The sequence below is a fragment of the Odontomachus brunneus genome, unplaced genomic scaffold, assembly GCF_010583005.1.
Source record: "Odontomachus brunneus isolate Ranch 3 - 2012 unplaced genomic scaffold, Obru_v1 Obru_scaffold_070, whole genome shotgun sequence".
In the NCBI taxonomy this organism is placed as follows: domain Eukaryota; kingdom Metazoa; phylum Arthropoda; class Insecta; order Hymenoptera; family Formicidae; genus Odontomachus; species Odontomachus brunneus.
The window spans coordinates 464,254-470,996 of NW_022639520.1; the positions used below are offsets into that span (position 1 = coordinate 464,254).

The 6,743-nt window shown below is 29.6% G+C and overlaps 1 protein-coding gene across 4 annotated transcripts in view; it reads left to right on the forward strand.

Moving 5' to 3' along the window:
* The first annotated feature begins 1,940 nt into the window (after positions 1 to 1,940).
* LOC116846821 overlaps positions 1,941 to 6,743 on the forward strand; it is a 151,992-nt gene continuing 147,189 nt past the window's right edge. For 3 of the 4 annotated variants that reach the window (XM_032821151.1, XM_032821149.1, XM_032821150.1), the window contains exon 1: positions 1,941 to 2,253. The gene's annotated coding sequence lies outside the window, so the exon portion shown is untranslated. The remainder of the gene's footprint in view (positions 2,254 to 6,743) is intronic. The other variant, XM_032821148.1, reaches the window with a different exon arrangement.

Genomic DNA, 6,743 nt, shown 5'->3' on the forward strand with positions numbered 1-6,743 from the left:
GTAATAGAATCGACAACGGACAATATTGATGACATCGAGAAAATTATGGAACAATCAAAAGAAATGAAATTAAAACTTCAGCAAGCAAATTTAATTATCAATAAATTAGATAAGTCAAAGAGGATGCTCATAAAGCGTGTAAAACGACTTATGTAATAGAAAAGTAATAGAAGTAATAGAAAATTGACGGAAGAGAATCATATCCTGAAAAATATCAAGAACAATAAGAAAATATTTAATGATGATCAAATTAAAGTTCTCCATAAGTCTGCACGAGATTGCAAATGGTCAAACGCTTCAATCAGAAAAGCACTAAAATTAAAATTGTCATGTGGTAATAGCGGTTATGAGGAATTATTGAATCATTCCTTTACCAGCGCAACGAACACTTCGAAGAAAATCCGAGGGTTTTGATTTTCAGCCTGGCATTTGTGAACAAGTATTTGACATCATAAAACGAGTTGCTGAATTTACGGATGATCGAGAAAGAGATTGCATGCTGGCGGTAAAATTATGAAGCGTTTTATTATGTATAGAATGCGTATATCGTGTAAACGAAGAGGATTACAAACTCGACAATACAGTAGTAAAACTATGGCAATGTATCATAGTGTTAAGTAATATGTTATGTTTATAAGTTGTATTTGTATATGTTATATTTATAAGAAATACATAGTTGTGTTCATAAAATATTGATATATTAATTATTTTATTTATGATAAATGCAATACTGAAATAATCTTCCTTTCCAATATTTCCCTTTAATTTATATTTTTTTAAACTGATATGCATTTCCGCTGCATTTTAATTCGTTCCGCCATTGTGAGGGAACACAGATCTAAACCAATGAAAAGAGGTCTACGAATGGCCAGACTCTGTATTCTAGGGACACTAGGTTAACCCACTCTGGGTTATTCAGCCTACGTTTATTGGTCGAACAAGTACTTATAAGCTTTATGATTGACTAGTAAAGACTTATGATGTCATTTATCGCTCTCGGAGCGATTAACCTAGGACCAGTCGAACACGCTATAAGTCTATAGTTTGCACCCTCGTTCTGCGTTCCAAAACTCTACTCGACGGGTAGAGGTAGCATTTAATTGACTAATAGAAACAAAGATAATTAGGATTTCTTTATCATAATTGGTCAATTAAATGTACTCTACCCACCGATTAGAATTTTGAAACGCAGCCAGAAACTAGTTCAGTGCAATCTCAGTGCAGCTACAATGAATAGACTTTCTGTTTTCTAGCGACACTAGTCTGTAGTGGTAGTTACATAACTATTAAAGAGAAAGTCTCACCTTGGGACGACTTGTTTTAACTGGCGTTTGGAAATAATAACACTAAGATATTCACAATAATATCCAAATTCCTTAACACGATAGATTACTCACTTTAAATTATCGCCAAGTACCAACTACGAAAGAATTAGGGCCCTCACACATGAAATGACATAACTGCATGTGTATAGCATAAGACTGTATGAACCAATGAACATCGAGTATTTAGCCACCATATTGATACTTGATGCTTAATACTCGATGCTCATTGGTCCATACAGTTTTAGGGTGCTATTTCACGTGTCGTATGACAAGCTTTTCAGATACGTTTATTGGTTGGCGAATAGAGTATTTCTAGGTTCTCTGTTCGTCAACCAATGAACGCATCCAAAAAGCTTGTCGTACGACACGTGAAATATCAGCCTTATGGCTCCTGCACACAAGACGTGGTAATGCTTGCCGCGTGGCGAAAGTCCGCGTGACAGCCAATCAATATGTTGCTTTTCCGTAAGAGTTAGAAGGTTATTACGGAAAGCAGCATACTGATTGGCTATCGCGCGAACTTCCGCCGCGCGGCAAGCATTACCCCGTCCTGTGTGCAGGAGCCAATAGCCATCTATTGAAGTCTTGAAGTAGTTTGTAGTGGTATTAAAAAAATGTATTGTATAGCTGTTCTCAATATTCTTTGTAGTTTTAGTTCTGTCTGACGACATGAGATCATATATTGTTGAAAATGGCTGCTTGAATAATAAGGATCAGTAAATGTGCTACGAAATGTATTCTATTACAATGGAAAACTACGATACTATTGCGATATCTACACGGATTATTACAGATTTAAGCATAGATTTAAATAACAAAGTTTTATTTGGTTACAATTACGATTACGGTCTCACGAAAATTTCATTATATTGCGAACATTATTATTTGTTCGAACATATTTGTCTTATTTGCAAAGACTGCATTTCTCGTGAGTATATGCGCGTATTTATTTTTTCTATATATTTGATTGTTAAATGTAGTTTGCATTTTTTATCAAATGATCTTACGCTTTAAATTGTCAGAATTGGAAACCACTATCAATATGTATATGTTATATAGTAATCATTTATAAATATATGAAAATTACTATTTTCAAGATAATGTTCTCTTAATTTAAAATGAATTCTTCCAATTTTCATAAATGTCACTTTACACTGTTATTTTTATTCCTGTTATAGCTATTGTACATTCATATCTGCAGTAGCTTTTAATTCTGTCAACTTAAGGTATAAAACTTTATGTGATAAAAACAAACCATTTAGCAATCAGTGTATATATTTATGCATACAATATTGTATTAATAATAACATATTAATAGATAAAAACTTCACATTTATGCATCAATAATACTTTATTCAGACTTGTGTAATCTGATTGTTTGTGTGTGTGTGTGTGTGTGTGTGTGTGTGTGTAAAAAGAGAGATATTGATCACTCTTGTCTCAGAAAAAATGAATTAAATGAAAATTTTCATAATATATACATACATTTTCATAATATACACATAACTAATTTTCTTACCTGTATATATTATATAATTATGCCAATTTGTCTGGATATGCCTTTAAGATAGTTTGTAAAATTATTTGTTTGTTTTCGATTGCAGAAGTGGCTATGCTAGTATGTGCTAATTCTCTTCTTTTTTTTCTATCAAGTCTCAACTGTTTCTTTTTAAGTTTTGTAATGTACACTAATTTAGCGGTAAGAAGTAGACCTATTCTCTTCAATTAGATATATACTGAGCAAAGAAACAATAAACAATGAATGCATAGTTTTGCTTTACAATTAAAAACATATGTTTTAACAGATTTGAATAGAATTTATTCACAATTGAGCCAATTTGCATATACTATGCAGTTTATCAAAGAAAATCTGAGCATAAGGTAGATATAAATATATCATATGTTAATTGTTCATTCTCAATACATATTCAATATTAGAAATTCTATTAAACTTTAGTTAAATTAACTACACTCTGTACTCATCTGAAATTAGAAAAAGCTTGACTATCGGGAACTCAGATGTTCTCAACTAAAGTTTATTTTTTTTATATATGTTTGTCAAGTTTAAAGTCCTATTTTTAATTTATTTTCAGTTTATTTTAAACTCTATATTTAAACTGTATTGAAAAATTATTATAATATTAAAGACTAATGTACATATAAAATTTATAATTTACACACATATATATATGTGTGTGTGTGTGTGTGTGTGTGTGTGTGTGTGTGTGTGTGTGTGTATAATATAGAATTTTCAGAATTATTGATAATTTTATTTTGGAAATATGATAGTAAAAAGTTCAGATAAAGAAGTCCTTCCAATTTTGATGAAACTTCATGGAAAGCTTTCTTTTTAGGTAAAAACGAAAGTTCTTAAAAGAAATTCTGGCGATTCTTATAAAAAGGCTTATAACATTTTTTAAGAGAAAATAATAAAAAATATAGCTGTAGTTCCAAGGAGTCCCTATGAGCCAACAAGCAAATTTTGTAGTACTCATCTAAGTATAAAAAACTAAATATAAAATATTAGCTCTGGCAATTGAATAAAAGAAATATTATAGCAAATTCGATTGGAAGCAATTTAATCCAAATCTTTGAAAAAATGATATTGAAAAAAATTTTTTTCTGTTGTCATAATTGCCTTCTCAAACGATGTAATTTTTTCTAGACATTTTTTCGTATCATCAAAAAGTATCATCAAAGAAGTGAAAAATTTAAAATACTCGATTTAAGTGAACCACTCTATATATGTACACAGAGTGAGATAGCTAAAATAGACCACGTGAATAAGTTGTAAACTTTGAAAAATAGTTCTATATGAAAGGAGTATAATTTAGGAGTATGATCTAGGTCGTTAGATAATATGTGTATATATCAGGGTTGGGTAGTAACTAGTTAAAAAGTTAAGTGGCTTTAACTTAGTTACATTTTTACACTCTTAACTTTTAACTTAACTTGGTTACATTTTATCGGTAACTATTAACTTCTAATTCAATTATCTTCAAGTTAATCATGTCATAAAGGTGTCGCGAAACGTGGAAAGGCTGTTCAGTGTAGGAGAGTTCATTTTTGACAATCTTTGAGGAAAAATGCCCAATAAAAAGGACCTTGCACTAATCATATGAAAAAAAATGGTTCTAGTCGAATTGACTAAAACTATGATGTTTTGTAGCTTATGAAGTAGCTGATGAAAAATCTTCAACAAAAAGTGTGAAAAAATGGACAGTTTTTTTTCTAGCGCCATTAGAAAGTTGCTATTTTAGGTTTAACCAAACCTTTATTTACAGTATACAGATTGCTTTTTTAACTCCCTGGTAAAAAAAAAAACTGATAGAGAATGATAGAATAAAATTCTATCTTTCTATCATTTCCTATCGTTTTGAATATGGATTTTGGTTCGTGAATTTATAAATGTGAATAGTATTCTATCATATACGATAGAATACAATAGATAGTGATAGAATACCTATCATTAGTTCCCTATAGAATATGAAATCGTTTATAACCAGATAAAATACGATAAAATACAATAGGATTTATATCTGAACTTGCGTGTGAGAACGACACAGCTTAAAGAAAACGATTCAAATTGATAGCGCTATCAATCCTATCGTATTTTATCTGATTATATACGATTTGTATTCCATAGAAAACTAACGATAGAAATTCTATCATTATCTATTGTATTCTATTGTATACAATAGAATACTATTGTATACAATAGAATACTATTTTATAAATTCACGAACCAAAATCCATATTCAAAACGATAGAAAATTATTTTATTTTATCGTTTTCTAGAAATTTTTTTTTACCAGGGACATGAATCTATTCAATAATAGACACATGTATGGTTATATATAAATGCCTATACAGTTAAAAAAGTAATCTGTATAGTGTAGATAAATGTTCGGTTAGACTTAAAATAGCAAATTTCTAATGGCGCTGGAAAAAACACTGTCCATTTTTTCACACTTTTTGTTGAAGATTTTTTATCAGTACCTCATAAGCTACAAAATATCATAGTTTCAATCAATTCAACTGAAACCACTTTTTTGAGTATGATTAGTGTCGGGTCCTTTTGAAAAAAAACTTTATTACTTAAATTTAATAAATATCTGTAAATAAAACATGTTTCCAAATAAGGTGTATATTTGTTTTTTCCGTTATTTGTAAAACTGAGACCCTAAAGTTATGAAATGAAACAAATTTAACTTTTAATTTTTTAATTACTTTTTTTTATTAACTTAACTTTCAATTCAATTAATTTCATTATGGGTTAACTTTATCTTAACTAAGTTAAATTTTCAAAGCCATTAACTTTAACTTAACTTACAAGGGGAACACGAGTTGACTGCTCCGAGGATTTTGATGCACTTTTCACAGGCCATTCTTGGCGAAAAAAAATCGACACATGTCCGGCCGTTTCAGTCAATGGACCATAGTTCCGAAGAAATCGATTTTTAAAAATAACTCTAATCGGCCTCAGCACACTTGATATGTTCGATCGTCGCTATTGAACAATAGCAGTGGTAGCGCAATGGATAAGCCGTTGGCTTCGTATACAGTAGGTTACGTGTTCAAACTTCGTCTCGTACATTTTTTCTTATTAAAAATTTGTTCTTATCTGTAATTATTTATATTATTGTAGATATACACGAAAAAGATTATCCATTTAATTATGTTGATATATTCTTCTTGTAAATAAAATTTTAAAATTTTAAAATAATTGTAATAATTTGAAAAATCTGAGTATAGAAATATTATCTTTATAAATCTTTATCTTTATCTTATAAATTTTATTTTAATTTAATGTTATTAATTTTTATTATTTTTTAATTCTAATAAAATTTTATAAATTTACAAATTAGTAAATAATTGAATATTCATGTATGGAATAATTATTATTATTGTCGTTGTCGTGGTCATTGTTGTTATTTATATGGACACAAATAAAAATGTAATAAAATGTGATCACAAGCGACATGATGAAAAATTTTATAATAATTTTCTCAAATAATTTTCTCAAATCTTCAGTCGTTAAAGAGTGACATGTCGGCACAAGCTTCACCTTTGTTTATCATTGCGTGATTGATAAGGAAAAAAAGAAAAATACGATAACAAATAAAAAAACAAATTATCTACTAATTTGAAACTAGATTTGAGGCTTTCACGGCCATTGATACAATGTCTAGGTATACAGGGTGTTCGGAAAGTACCGGGACGCCCGAATATCAGGAAAAATATAAGTTTTACAAAAAAATGTTTCAGACAAAAGTTGTGTCGTTTAAAAAGATGTATTTACTGATCACATCAGTTTGACCTTGGGTTGCGTAGCGAAGGTCAGGTCAAGGTCACATTAATTTTTTTAAATGGAACACCCCATTTTTCATTGCATATTCTTATAGCACATCTCGAGAG